This window comes from Hyla sarda, unplaced genomic scaffold, assembly GCF_029499605.1.
Source record: "Hyla sarda isolate aHylSar1 unplaced genomic scaffold, aHylSar1.hap1 scaffold_157, whole genome shotgun sequence".
Lineage (NCBI taxonomy): Eukaryota > Metazoa > Chordata > Amphibia > Anura > Hylidae > Hyla > Hyla sarda.
Window position 1 is genome coordinate 319141 of NW_026608206.1, and position 15287 is coordinate 334427.

The following is a 15287-nucleotide window of genomic DNA, read 5'->3' on the forward strand; positions in this document are numbered from 1 at the left end:
CTGATGCATCAGGTAGGTGCACAATAGCATAGCCTAACCCTCTGTACTTTGGTCTATATTGATGCGGGACATAGACAGCCAGCTGATGACCAATCCATTAGTGCAATGGATGGCTGGAAGCATTTGTCTTTGCCTTTGCAATACCACAGAAGCAATGCATGGTCAATGTACAGCAATGACACACCTGTGTGAACAGCCAGGAGACCCCCCCCCCATGTTATGTTACATAGTTACATAGTTAGTACGGTCGAAAAAAGACATATGTCCATCAAGTTCAACCAGGGAATTAAGGGGTAGGGGTGTGGCGCGATATTGGGGAAGGGATGAGATTTTATATTTCTTCATAAGCATTAATCTTATTTTGTCAATTAGGAACATTCAGCACCCACCCGCTATCAAGGCAGCTGCCTATCATGTCATGCCCTACCTGCACAGGTGTGCTGGCTACTCAAATGATCCAATTAAGGAGGCCATTTAGTCAGCAGCAGCAGAAGTCCTGTGCCTGGACGCTCCAACAGCGGCCAGACACAAGCAGAAGCAGCAGAAGCAGCAGCAGCAGCACCACCTTTTGTTTTTTGGCTGCAGCAGCAGCAAGGCCCACAGGGCTGGCTAGCTGGCTAGCCAGCAAGCAGGTAGCAATGAAAGTAGGAATCTTTCTTTTTAACCCTGTAAGGGGGTGGTGCACTGTACCCGAAGATACTGCCATATCGGGTCAATGCATAGGGCGACGGAAGCAAGCTTCGAAATCGGCCCCCGTTCTCAAAAATCCATTTAATATATGGTCCCCAGATAGGGGACGTATCAGATATTAAACTGATAAGAACAGATACTACACTTGATCTTAGCCAAAAGGCCGAGAAGCGATAACCGTGAAAGGGGCGGGCCCAACAAGGTCCCCTTCATGGGCACTATCACTGCTTGCTGTCAGGGAGGCTGCCAGACAATTTTCCATGCACACTCTGGGCTGGGGGGCAGTCAACCACCAGTACACACAGCAGAACCTAAACCCATACCATTATTGCTAAGCAGCAAGACAGGGGCCCATTGCACTCCCACGGGGCCTTTTTAAATGCAATCCATAACCCGGATTTGCCAGGAACCCTTCTTACTCCTCCTACTTGCATGTGACACTGGGCTTAGGATCTGCATAGGAAACACACACACAAGCACACACCTACCTTTGTTGCCTGCAGATGCCTCCTTGGCTGTCCCCAAACGGTATCAAACCAACACCCACGGGAAGCTGTAAGCATAGAGGACATGCCTGCACCCCATTGGACTTACCTGTGTGGGTTAAACCCGGGTTATTTGACAACCTATGGCGGTGATGGTTCTGCTCAGGCAGAGCAGTGCTGATGCTCCTCATAAAGCTGTCGCTGCTGTGAAGGTTCTAGGTGACATCACAAATCCCTATGGTTACATACACAACAAAGCTGGGTTGTTGTTGTTTACACTCTGCAAGGCCTGTGGAAGTGAGTGACATCATAGCACTGTAGTTCTGAGGGTTCTAGATGGATGCAACAATCTCCTGTTGCTTCTATGAAGGCCATAATAGACGACATCACCAAACAGCTCCATAGTCACATACACAGCAAAGGAGAGATGTTGTTTACACCTAGTGATGTCAGTGGTATTGAGTGACATCACAGCACAGTGCTAAGGCTCCTGGGCCTGGACACAGCAGCGGCTGCAATATCTCAACGGAGAATACGTTTATATATATGTGTGTGTGTGCGCGTATATATATATATATATATATATATATATATATATATATTTCTCCGCCGAAATCACTTTTAAACCCATTTCCACCTTTTTTTCCCTTCTCTTCCTCTTACTTTTTTTTCACGTTTTTTTACGTTTTTCTCCTTTTCGCCTCTTTTCTGGGCGTATTATTCTTCTTTTTCTTCTTTTTTTTCGTCTAATGCATACCCCATCAGTGCAGCAATGCTTATTCAATACCGCCAGCAGATGGAGACACTGGGGGATAATTTTCTAAGGATTTATACTGATTTTTCCTGTCTGAATTTGTCGCACAGAAAGTTGCAGGCCAAATATGTGTGACATTTCTGCGACTTTAGCTTCTAGAGCATTTTTACAACATTATACATAGGTGCTGAATACATAAAAAGCGACTGTTCAGTGACAGACAAGTCGCATCGGCTGAAAGTAGGCCAGAATGTCAGTCCATGTTGGAGCAGGTTTAGATACAGTCTAAAGTATAGATCTCAAAGTCTGTGCACAGAATTTAGCAAGGGCCTCGCACCTTCTGATGCATCAGGTAGGTGCACAATAGCATAGCCTAACCCTCTGTACTTTGGTCTATATTGATGCGGGACATAGACAGCCAGCTGATGACCAATCCATTAGTGCAATGGATGGCTGGAAGCATTTGTCTTTGCCTTTGCAATACCACAGAAGCAATGCATGGTCAATGTACAGCAATGACACACCTGTGTGAACAGCCAGGAGACCCCCCCCCCATGTTATGTTACATAGTTACATAGTTAGTACGGTCGAAAAAAGACATATGTCCATCAAGTTCAACCAGGGAATTAAGGGGTAGGGGTGTGGCGCGATATTGGGGAAGGGATGAGATTTTATATTTCTTCATAAGCATTAATCTTATTTTGTCAATTAGGAACATTCAGCACCCACCCGCTATCAAGGCAGCTGCCTATCATGTCATGCCCTACCTGCACAGGTGTGCTGGCTACTCAAATGATCCAATTAAGGAGGCCATTTAGTCAGCAGCAGCAGAAGTCCTGTGCCTGGACGCTCCAACAGCGGCCAGACACAAGCAGAAGCAGCAGAAGCAGCAGCAGCAGCACCACCTTTTGTTTTTTGGCTGCAGCAGCAGCAAGGCCCACAGGGCTGGCTAGCTGGCTAGCCAGCAAGCAGGTAGCAATGAAAGTAGGAATCTTTCTTTTTAACCCTGTAAGGGGGTGGTGCACTGTACCCGAAGATACTGCCATATCGGGTCAATGCATAGGGCGACGGAAGCAAGCTTCGAAATCGGCCCCCGTTCTCAAAAATCCATTTAATATATGGTCCCCAGATAGGGGACGTATCAGATATTAAACTGATAAGAACAGATACTACACTTGATCTTAGCCAAAAGGCCGAGAAGCGATAACCGTGAAAGGGGCGGGCCCAACAAGGTCCCCTTCATGGGCACTATCACTGCTTGCTGTCAGGGAGGCTGCCAGACAATTTTCCATGCACACTCTGGGCTGGGGGGCAGTCAACCACCAGTACACACAGCAGAACCTAAACCCATACCATTATTGCTAAGCAGCAAGACAGGGGCCCATTGCACTCCCACGGGGCCTTTTTAAATGCAATCCATAACCCGGATTTGCCAGGAACCCTTCTTACTCCTCCTACTTGCATGTGACACTGGGCTTAGGATCTGCATAGGAAACACACACACAAGCACACACCTACCTTTGTTGCCTGCAGATGCCTCCTTGGCTGTCCCCAAACGGTATCAAACCAACACCCACGGGAAGCTGTAAGCATAGAGGACATGCCTGCACCCCATTGGACTTACCTGTGTGGGTTAAACCCAGGTTATTTGACAACCTATGGCGGTGATGGTTCTGCTCAGGCAGAGCAGTGCTGATGCTCCTCATAAAGCTGTCGCTGCTGTGAAGGTTCTAGGTGACATCACAAATCCCTATGGTTACATACACAACAAAGCTGGGTTGTTGTTGTTTACACTCTGCAAGGCCTGTGGAAGTGAGTGACATCATAGCACTGTAGTTCTGAGGGTTCTAGATGGATGCAACAATCTCCTGTTGCTTCTATGAAGGCCATAATAGACGACATCACCAAACAGCTCCATAGTCACATACACAGCAAAGGAGAGATGTTGTTTACACCTAGTGATGTCAGTGGTATTGAGTGACATCACAGCACAGTGCTAAGGCTCCTGGGCCTGGACACAGCAGCGGCTGCAATATCTCAACGGAGAATACGTTTATATATATGTGTGTGTGTGCGCGTATATATATATATATATATATATATATATATATATATATATATATATATATTTCTCCGCCGAAATCACTTTTAAACCCATTTCCACCTTTTTTTCCCTTCTCTTCCTCTTACTTTTTTTTCACGTTTTTTTACGTTTTTCTCCTTTTCGCCTCTTTTCTGGGCGTATTATTCTTCTTTTTCTTCTTTTTTTTCGTCTAATGCATACCCCATCAGTGCAGCAATGCTTATTCAATACCGCCAGCAGATGGAGACACTGGGGGATAATTTTCTAAGGATTTATACTGATTTTTCCTGTCTGAATTTGTCGCACAGAAAGTTGCAGGCCAAATATGTGTGACATTTCTGCGACTTTAGCTTCTAGAGCATTTTTACAACATTATACATAGGTGCTGAATACATAAAAAGCGACTGTTCAGCGACAGACAAGTCGCATCGGCTGAAAGTAGGCCAGAATGTCAGTCCATGTTGGAGCAGGTTTAGATACAGTCTAAAGTATAGATCTCAAAGTCTGTGCACAGAATTTAGCAAGGGCCTCGCACCTTCTGATGCATCAGGTAGGTGCACAATAGCATAGCCTAACCCTCTGTACTTTGGTCTATATTGATGCGGGACATAGACAGCCAGCTGATGACCAATCCATTAGTGCAATGGATGGCTGGAAGCATTTGTCTTTGCCTTTGCAATACCACAGAAGCAATGCATGGTCAATGTACAGCAATGACACACCTGTGTGAACAGCCAGGAGACCCCCCCCCCATGTTATGTTACATAGTTACATAGTTAGTACGGTCGAAAAAAGACATATGTCCATCAAGTTCAACCAGGGAATTAAGGGGTAGGGGTGTGGCGCGATATTGGGGAAGGGATGAGATTTTATATTTCTTCATAAGCATTAATCTTATTTTGTCAATTAGGAACATTCAGCACCCACCCGCTATCAAGGCAGCTGCCTATCATGTCATGCCCTACCTGCACAGGTGTGCTGGCTACTCAAATGATCCAATTAAGGAGGCCATTTAGTCAGCAGCAGCAGAAGTCCTGTGCCTGGACGCTCCAACAGCGGCCAGACACAAGCAGAAGCAGCAGAAGCAGCAGCAGCAGCACCACCTTTTGTTTTTTGGCTGCAGCAGCAGCAAGGCCCACAGGGCTGGCTAGCTGGCTAGCCAGCAAGCAGGTAGCAATGAAAGTAGGAATCTTTCTTTTTAACCCTGTAAGGGGGTGGTGCACTGTACCCGAAGATACTGCCATATCGGGTCAATGCATAGGGCGACGGAAGCAAGCTTCGAAATCGGCCCCCGTTCTCAAAAATCCATTTAATATATGGTCCCCAGATAGGGGACGTATCAGATATTAAACTGATAAGAACAGATACTACACTTGATCTTAGCCAAAAGGCCGAGAAGCGATAACCGTGAAAGGGGCGGGCCCAACAAGGTCCCCTTCATGGGCACTATCACTGCTTGCTGTCAGGGAGGCTGCCAGACAATTTTCCATGCACACTCTGGGCTGGGGGGCAGTCAACCACCAGTACACACAGCAGAACCTAAACCCATACCATTATTGCTAAGCAGCAAGACAGGGGCCCATTGCACTCCCACGGGGCCTTTTTAAATGCAATCCATAACCCGGATTTGCCAGGAACCCTTCTTACTCCTCCTACTTGCATGTGACACTGGGCTTAGGATCTGCATAGGAAACACACACACAAGCACACACCTACCTTTGTTGCCTGCAGATGCCTCCTTGGCTGTCCCCAAACGGTATCAAACCAACACCCACGGGAAGCTGTAAGCATAGAGGACATGCCTGCACCCCATTGGACTTACCTGTGTGGGTTAAACCCGGGTTATTTGACAACCTATGGCGGTGATGGTTCTGCTCAGGCAGAGCAGTGCTGATGCTCCTCATAAAGCTGTCGCTGCTGTGAAGGTTCTAGGTGACATCACAAATCCCTATGGTTACATACACAACAAAGCTGGGTTGTTGTTGTTTACACTCTGCAAGGCCTGTGGAAGTGAGTGACATCATAGCACTGTAGTTCTGAGGGTTCTAGATGGATGCAACAATCTCCTGTTGCTTCTATGAAGGCCATAATAGACGACATCACCAAACAGCTCCATAGTCACATACACAGCAAAGGAGAGATGTTGTTTACACCTAGTGATGTCAGTGGTATTGAGTGACATCACAGCACAGTGCTAAGGCTCCTGGGCCTGGACACAGCAGCGGCTGCAATATCTCAACGGAGAATACGTTTATATATATGTGTGTGTGTGCGCGTATATATATATATATATATATATATATATATATATATATATTTCTCCGCCGAAATCACTTTTAAACCCATTTCCACCTTTTTTTCCCTTCTCTTCCTCTTACTTTTTTTTCACGTTTTTTTACGTTTTTCTCCTTTTCGCCTCTTTTCTGGGCGTATTATTCTTCTTTTTCTTCTTTTTTTTCGTCTAATGCATACCCCATCAGTGCAGCAATGCTTATTCAATACCGCCAGCAGATGGAGACACTGGGGGATAATTTTCTAAGGATTTATACTGATTTTTCCTGTCTGAATTTGTCGCACAGAAAGTTGCAGGCCAAATATGTGTGACATTTCTGCGACTTTAGCTTCTAGAGCATTTTTACAACATTATACATAGGTGCTGAATACATAAAAAGCGACTGTTCAGCGACAGACAAGTCGCATCGGCTGAAAGTAGGCCAGAATGTCAGTCCATGTTGGAGCAGGTTTAGATACAGTCTAAAGTATAGATCTCAAAGTCTGTGCACAGAATTTAGCAAGGGCCTCGCACCTTCTGATGCATCAGGTAGGTGCACAATAGCATAGCCTAACCCTCTGTACTTTGGTCTATATTGATGCGGGACATAGACAGCCAGCTGATGACCAATCCATTAGTGCAATGGATGGCTGGAAGCATTTGTCTTTGCCTTTGCAATACCACAGAAGCAATGCATGGTCAATGTACAGCAATGACACACCTGAGTGAACAGCCAGGAGACCCCCCCCCCCATGTTATGTTACATAGTTACATAGTTAGTACGGTCGAAAAAAGACATATGTCCATCAAGTTCAACCAGGGAATTAAGGGGTAGGGGTGTGGCGCGATATTGGGGAAGGGATGAGATTTTATATTTCTTCATAAGCATTAATCTTATTTTGTCAATTAGGAACATTCAGCACCCACCCGCTATCAAGGCAGCTGCCTATCATGTCATGCCCTACCTGCACAGGTGTGCTGGCTACTCAAATGATCCAATTAAGGAGGCCATTTAGTCAGCAGCAGCAGAAGTCCTGTGCCTGGACGCTCCAACAGCGGCCAGACACAAGCAGAAGCAGCAGAAGCAGCAGCAGCAGCACCACCTTTTGTTTTTTGGCTGCAGCAGCAGCAAGGCCCACAGGGCTGGCTAGCTGGCTAGCCAGCAAGCAGGTAGCAATGAAAGTAGGAATCTTTCTTTTTAACCCTGTAAGGGGGTGGTGCACTGTACCCGAAGATACTGCCATATCGGGTCAATGCATAGGGCGACGGAAGCAAGCTTCGAAATCGGCCCCCGTTCTCAAAAATCCATTTAATATATGGTCCCCAGATAGGGGACGTATCAGATATTAAACTGATAAGAACAGATACTACACTTGATCTTAGCCAAAAGGCCGAGAAGCGATAACCGTGAAAGGGGCGGGCCCAACAAGGTCCCCTTCATGGGCACTATCACTGCTTGCTGTCAGGGAGGCTGCCAGACAATTTTCCATGCACACTCTGGGCTGGGGGGCAGTCAACCACCAGTACACACAGCAGAACCTAAACCCATACCATTATTGCTAAGCAGCAAGACAGGGGCCCATTGCACTCCCACGGGGCCTTTTTAAATGCAATCCATAACCCGGATTTGCCAGGAACCCTTCTTACTCCTCCTACTTGCATGTGACACTGGGCTTAGGATCTGCATAGGAAACACACACACAAGCACACACCTACCTTTGTTGCCTGCAGATGCCTCCTTGGCTGTCCCCAAACGGTATCAAACCAACACCCACGGGAAGCTGTAAGCATAGAGGACATGCCTGCACCCCATTGGACTTACCTGTGTGGGTTAAACCCGGGTTATTTGACAACCTATGGCGGTGATGGTTCTGCTCAGGCAGAGCAGTGCTGATGCTCCTCATAAAGCTGTCGCTGCTGTGAAGGTTCTAGGTGACATCACAAATCCCTATGGTTACATACACAACAAAGCTGGGTTGTTGTTGTTTACACTCTGCAAGGCCTGTGGAAGTGAGTGACATCATAGCACTGTAGTTCTGAGGGTTCTAGATGGATGCAACAATCTCCTGTTGCTTCTATGAAGGCCATAATAGACGACATCACCAAACAGCTCCATAGTCACATACACAGCAAAGGAGAGATGTTGTTTACACCTAGTGATGTCAGTGGTATTGAGTGACATCACAGCACAGTGCTAAGGCTCCTGGGCCTGGACACAGCAGCGGCTGCAATATCTCAACGGAGAATACGTTTATATATATGTGTGTGTGTGCGCGTATATATATATATATATATATATATATATATATATATATATATATTTCTCCGCCGAAATCACTTTTAAACCCATTTCCACCTTTTTTTCCCTTCTCTTCCTCTTACTTTTTTTTCACGTTTTTTTACGTTTTTCTCCTTTTCGCCTCTTTTCTGGGCGTATTATTCTTCTTTTTCTTCTTTTTTTTCGTCTAATGCATACCCCATCAGTGCAGCAATGCTTATTCAATACCGCCAGCAGATGGAGACACTGGGGGATAATTTTCTAAGGATTTATACTGATTTTTCCTGTCTGAATTTGTCGCACAGAAAGTTGCAGGCCAAATATGTGTGACATTTCTGCGACTTTAGCTTCTAGAGCATTTTTACAACATTATACATAGGTGCTGAATACATAAAAAGCGACTGTTCAGCGACAGACAAGTCGCATCGGCTGAAAGTAGGCCAGAATGTCAGTCCATGTTGGAGCAGGTTTAGATACAGTCTAAAGTATAGATCTCAAAGTCTGTGCACAGAATTTAGCAAGGGCCTCGCACCTTCTGATGCATCAGGTAGGTGCACAATAGCATAGCCTAACCCTCTGTACTTTGGTCTATATTGATGCGGGACATAGACAGCCAGCTGATGACCAATCCATTAGTGCAATGGATGGCTGGAAGCATTTGTCTTTGCCTTTGCAATACCACAGAAGCAATGCATGGTCAATGTACAGCAATGACACACCTGTGTGAACAGCCAGGAGACCCCCCCCCCATGTTATGTTACATAGTTACATAGTTAGTACGGTCGAAAAAAGACATATGTCCATCAAGTTCAACCAGGGAATTAAGGGGTAGGGGTGTGGCGCGATATTGGGGAAGGGATGAGATTTTATATTTCTTCATAAGCATTAATCTTATTTTGTCAATTAGGAACATTCAGCACCCACCCGCTATCAAGGCAGCTGCCTATCATGTCATGCCCTACCTGCACAGGTGTGCTGGCTACTCAAATGATCCAATTAAGGAGGCCATTTAGTCAGCAGCAGCAGAAGTCCTGTGCCTGGACGCTCCAACAGCGGCCAGACACAAGCAGAAGCAGCAGAAGCAGCAGCAGCAGCACCACCTTTTGTTTTTTGGCTGCAGCAGCAGCAAGGCCCACAGGGCTGGCTAGCTGGCTAGCCAGCAAGCAGGTAGCAATGAAAGTAGGAATCTTTCTTTTTAACCCTGTAAGGGGGTGGTGCACTGTACCCGAAGATACTGCCATATCGGGTCAATGCATAGGGCGACGGAAGCAAGCTTCGAAATCGGCCCCCGTTCTCAAAAATCCATTTAATATATGGTCCCCAGATAGGGGACGTATCAGATATTAAACTGATAAGAACAGATACTACACTTGATCTTAGCCAAAAGGCCGAGAAGCGATAACCGTGAAAGGGGCGGGCCCAACAAGGTCCCCTTCATGGGCACTATCACTGCTTGCTGTCAGGGAGGCTGCCAGACAATTTTCCATGCACACTCTGGGCTGGGGGGCAGTCAACCACCAGTACACACAGCAGAACCTAAACCCATACCATTATTGCTAAGCAGCAAGACAGGGGCCCATTGCACTCCCACGGGGCCTTTTTAAATGCAATCCATAACCCGGATTTGCCAGGAACCCTTCTTACTCCTCCTACTTGCATGTGACACTGGGCTTAGGATCTGCATAGGAAACACACACACAAGCACACACCTACCTTTGTTGCCTGCAGATGCCTCCTTGGCTGTCCCCAAACGGTATCAAACCAACACCCACGGGAAGCTGTAAGCATAGAGGACATGCCTGCACCCCATTGGACTTACCTGTGTGGGTTAAACCCGGGTTATTTGACAACCTATGGCGGTGATGGTTCTGCTCAGGCAGAGCAGTGCTGATGCTCCTCATAAAGCTGTCGCTGCTGTGAAGGTTCTAGGTGACATCACAAATCCCTATGGTTACATACACAACAAAGCTGGGTTGTTGTTGTTTACACTCTGCAAGGCCTGTGGAAGTGAGTGACATCATAGCACTGTAGTTCTGAGGGTTCTAGATGGATGCAACAATCTCCTGTTGCTTCTATGAAGGCCATAATAGACGACATCACCAAACAGCTCCATAGTCACATACACAGCAAAGGAGAGATGTTGTTTACACCTAGTGATGTCAGTGGTATTGAGTGACATCACAGCACAGTGCTAAGGCTCCTGGGCCTGGACACAGCAGCGGCTGCAATATCTCAACGGAGAATACGTTTATATATATGTGTGTGTGTGCGCGTATATATATATATATATATATATATATATATATATATATATATATTTCTCCGCCGAAATCACTTTTAAACCCATTTCCACCTTTTTTTCCCTTCTCTTCCTCTTACTTTTTTTTCACGTTTTTTTACGTTTTTCTCCTTTTCGCCTCTTTTCTGGGCGTATTATTCTTCTTTTTCTTCTTTTTTTTCGTCTAATGCATACCCCATCAGTGCAGCAATGCTTATTCAATACCGCCAGCAGATGGAGACACTGGGGGATAATTTTCTAAGGATTTATACTGATTTTTCCTGTCTGAATTTGTCGCACAGAAAGTTGCAGGCCAAATATGTGTGACATTTCTGCGACTTTAGCTTCTAGAGCATTTTTACAACATTATACATAGGTGCTGAATACATAAAAAGCGACTGTTCAGCGACAGACAAGTCGCATCGGCTGAAAGTAGGCCAGAATGTCAGTCCATGTTGGAGCAGGTTTAGATACAGTCTAAAGTATAGATCTCAAAGTCTGTGCACAGAATTTAGCAAGGGCCTCGCACCTTCTGATGCATCAGGTAGGTGCACAATAGCATAGCCTAACCCTCTGTACTTTGGTCTATATTGATGCGGGACATAGACAGCCAGCTGATGACCAATCCATTAGTGCAATGGATGGCTGGAAGCATTTGTCTTTGCCTTTGCAATACCACAGAAGCAATGCATGGTCAATGTACAGCAATGACACACCTGTGTGAACAGCCAGGAGACCCCCCCCCCCATGTTATGTTACATAGTTACATAGTTAGTACGGTCGAAAAAAGACATATGTCCATCAAGTTCAACCAGGGAATTAAGGGGTAGGGGTGTGGCGCGATATTGGGGAAGGGATGAGATTTTATATTTCTTCATAAGCATTAATCTTATTTTGTCAATTAGGAACATTCAGCACCCACCCGCTATCAAGGCAGCTGCCTATCATGTCATGCCCTACCTGCACAGGTGTGCTGGCTACTCAAATGATCCAATTAAGGAGGCCATTTAGTCAGCAGCAGCAGAAGTCCTGTGCCTGGACGCTCCAACAGCGGCCAGACACAAGCAGAAGCAGCAGAAGCAGCAGCAGCAGCACCACCTTTTGTTTTTTGGCTGCAGCAGCAGCAAGGCCCACAGGGCTGGCTAGCTGGCTAGCCAGCAAGCAGGTAGCAATGAAAGTAGGAATCTTTCTTTTTAACCCTGTAAGGGGGTGGTGCACTGTACCCGAAGATACTGCCATATCGGGTCAATGCATAGGGCGACGGAAGCAAGCTTCGAAATCGGCCCCCGTTCTCAAAAATCCATTTAATATATGGTCCCCAGATAGGGGACGTATCAGATATTAAACTGATAAGAACAGATACTACACTTGATCTTAGCCAAAAGGCCGAGAAGCGATAACCGTGAAAGGGGCGGGCCCAACAAGGTCCCCTTCATGGGCACTATCACTGCTTGCTGTCAGGGAGGCTGCCAGACAATTTTCCATGCACACTCTGGGCTGGGGGGCAGTCAACCACCAGTACACACAGCAGAACCTAAACCCATACCATTATTGCTAAGCAGCAAGACAGGGGCCCATTGCACTCCCACGGGGCCTTTTTAAATGCAATCCATAACCCGGATTTGCCAGGAACCCTTCTTACTCCTCCTACTTGCATGTGACACTGGGCTTAGGATCTGCATAGGAAACACACACACAAGCACACACCTACCTTTGTTGCCTGCAGATGCCTCCTTGGCTGTCCCCAAACGGTATCAAACCAACACCCACGGGAAGCTGTAAGCATAGAGGACATGCCTGCACCCCATTGGACTTACCTGTGTGGGTTAAACCCGGGTTATTTGACAACCTATGGCGGTGATGGTTCTGCTCAGGCAGAGCAGTGCTGATGCTCCTCATAAAGCTGTCGCTGCTGTGAAGGTTCTAGGTGACATCACAAATCCCTATGGTTACATACACAACAAAGCTGGGTTGTTGTTGTTTACACTCTGCAAGGCCTGTGGAAGTGAGTGACATCATAGCACTGTAGTTCTGAGGGTTCTAGATGGATGCAACAATCTCCTGTTGCTTCTATGAAGGCCATAATAGACGACATCACCAAACAGCTCCATAGTCACATACACAGCAAAGGAGAGATGTTGTTTACACCTAGTGATGTCAGTGGTATTGAGTGACATCACAGCACAGTGCTAAGGCTCCTGGGCCTGGACACAGCAGCGGCTGCAATATCTCAACGGAGAATATGTTTATATATATGTGTGTGTGTGCGCGTATATATATATATATATATATATATATATATATATATATATATATATATTTCTCCGCCGAAATCACTTTTAAACCCATTTCCACCTTTTTTTCCCTTCTCTTCCTCTTACTTTTTTTTCAAGTTTTTTTACGTTTTTCTCCTTTTCGCCTCTTTTCTGGGCGTATTATTCTTCTTTTTCTTCTTTTTTTTCGTCTAATGCATACCCCATCAGTGCAGCAATGCTTATTCAATACCGCCAGCAGATGGAGACACTGGGGGATAATTTTCTAAGGATTTATACTGATTTTTCCTGTCTGAATTTGTCGCACAGAAAGTTGCAGGCCAAATATGTGTGACATTTCTGCGACTTTAGCTTCTAGAGCATTTTTACAACATTATACATAGGTGCTGAATACATAAAAAGCGACTGTTCAGCGACAGACAAGTCGCATCGGCTGAAAGTAGGCCAGAATGTCAGTCCATGTTGGAGCAGGTTTAGATACAGTCTAAAGTATAGATCTCAAAGTCTGTGCACAGAATTTAGCAAGGGCCTCGCACCTTCTGATGCATCAGGTAGGTGCACAATAGCATAGCCTAACCCTCTGTACTTTGGTCTATATTGATGCGGGACATAGACAGCCAGCTGATGACCAATCCATTAGTGCAATGGATGGCTGGAAGCATTTGTCTTTGCCTTTGCAATACCACAGAAGCAATGCATGGTCAATGTACAGCAATGACACACCTGTGTGAACAGCCAGGAGACCCCCCCCCCCATGTTATGTTACATAGTTACATAGTTAGTACGGTCGAAAAAAGACATATGTCCATCAAGTTCAACCAGGGAATTAAGGGGTAGGGGTGTGGCGCGATATTGGGGAAGGGATGAGATTTTATATTTCTTCATAAGCATTAATCTTATTTTGTCAATTAGGAACATTCAGCACCCACCCGCTATCAAGGCAGCTGCCTATCATGTCATGCCCTACCTGCACAGGTGTGCTGGCTACTCAAATGATCCAATTAAGGAGGCCATTTAGTCAGCAGCAGCAGAAGTCCTGTGCCTGGACGCTCCAACAGCGGCCAGACACAAGCAGAAGCAGCAGAAGCAGCAGCAGCAGCACCACCTTTTGTTTTTTGGCTGCAGCAGCAGCAAGGCCCACAGGGCTGGCTAGCTGGCTAGCCAGCAAGCAGGTAGCAATGAAAGTAGGAATCTTTCTTTTTAACCCTGTAAGGGGGTGGTGCACTGTACCCGAAGATACTGCCATATCGGGTCAATGCATAGGGCGACGGAAGCAAGCTTCGAAATCGGCCCCCGTTCTCAAAAATCCATTTAATATATGGTCCCCAGATAGGGGACGTATCAGATATTAAACTGATAAGAACAGATACTACACTTGATCTTAGCCAAAAGGCCGAGAAGCGATAACCGTGAAAGGGGCGGGCCCAACAAGGTCCCCTTCATGGGCACTATCACTGCTTGCTGTCAGGGAGGCTGCCAGACAATTTTCCATGCACACTCTGGGCTGGGGGGCAGTCAACCACCAGTACACACAGCAGAACCTAAACCCATACCATTATTGCTAAGCAGCAAGACAGGGGCCCATTGCACTCCCACGGGGCCTTTTTAAATGCAATCCATAACCCGGATTTGCCAGGAACCCTTCTTACTCCTCCTACTTGCATGTGACACTGGGCTTAGGATCTGCATAGGAAACACACACACAAGCACACACCTACCTTTGTTGCCTGCAGATGCCTCCTTGGCTGTCCCCAAACGGTATCAAACCAACACCCACGGGAAGCTGTAAGCATAGAGGACATGCCTGCACCCCATTGGACTTACCTGTGTGGGTTAAACCCGGGTTATTTGACAACCTATGGCGGTGATGGTTCTGCTCAGGCAGAGCAGTGCTGATGCTCCTCATAAAGCTGTCGCTGCTGTGAAGGTTCTAGGTGACATCACAAATCCCTATGGTTACATACACAACAAAGCTGGGTTGTTGTTGTTTACACTCTGCAAGGCCTGTGGAAGTGAGTGACATCATAGCACTGTAGTTCTGAGGGTTCTAGATGGATGCAACAATCTCCTGTTGCTTCTATGAAGGCCATAATAGACGACATCACCAAACAGCTCCATAGTCACATACACAGCAAAGGAGAGATGTTGTTTACACCTAGTGATGTCAGTGGTAT

The 15287-nt window shown here is 46.3% G+C and overlaps 7 non-coding genes across 7 annotated transcripts; all 7 read right to left on the reverse strand.

The window, feature by feature from the left end:
* Positions 1 to 674: 674 nt before the first annotated feature.
* Positions 675 to 865, reverse strand: LOC130310334 (U2 spliceosomal RNA). The gene has a single exon (XR_008858862.1). It is a non-coding gene; the product is annotated as a U2 spliceosomal RNA (small nuclear RNA).
* A 2078-nt stretch (positions 866 to 2943) lies between these two features.
* On the reverse strand, positions 2944 to 3134 carry LOC130310336 (U2 spliceosomal RNA). Its single transcript, XR_008858864.1, has one exon. It is a non-coding gene; the product is annotated as a U2 spliceosomal RNA (small nuclear RNA).
* A 2090-nt stretch (positions 3135 to 5224) lies between these two features.
* On the reverse strand, positions 5225 to 5415 carry LOC130310337 (U2 spliceosomal RNA). The gene has a single exon (XR_008858865.1). It is a non-coding gene; the product is annotated as a U2 spliceosomal RNA (small nuclear RNA).
* A 2081-nt stretch (positions 5416 to 7496) lies between these two features.
* On the reverse strand, positions 7497 to 7687 carry LOC130310338 (U2 spliceosomal RNA). Its single transcript, XR_008858866.1, has one exon. It is a non-coding gene; the product is annotated as a U2 spliceosomal RNA (small nuclear RNA).
* A 2084-nt stretch (positions 7688 to 9771) lies between these two features.
* On the reverse strand, positions 9772 to 9962 carry LOC130310339 (U2 spliceosomal RNA). Its single transcript, XR_008858867.1, has one exon. It is a non-coding gene; the product is annotated as a U2 spliceosomal RNA (small nuclear RNA).
* A 2085-nt stretch (positions 9963 to 12047) lies between these two features.
* LOC130310340 (U2 spliceosomal RNA) lies at positions 12048 to 12238 on the reverse strand. Its single transcript, XR_008858868.1, has one exon. It is a non-coding gene; the product is annotated as a U2 spliceosomal RNA (small nuclear RNA).
* Positions 12239 to 14327: 2089 nt separating this feature from the next.
* LOC130310341 (U2 spliceosomal RNA) lies at positions 14328 to 14518 on the reverse strand. The gene has a single exon (XR_008858869.1). It is a non-coding gene; the product is annotated as a U2 spliceosomal RNA (small nuclear RNA).
* Positions 14519 to 15287: the final 769 nt, after the last annotated feature.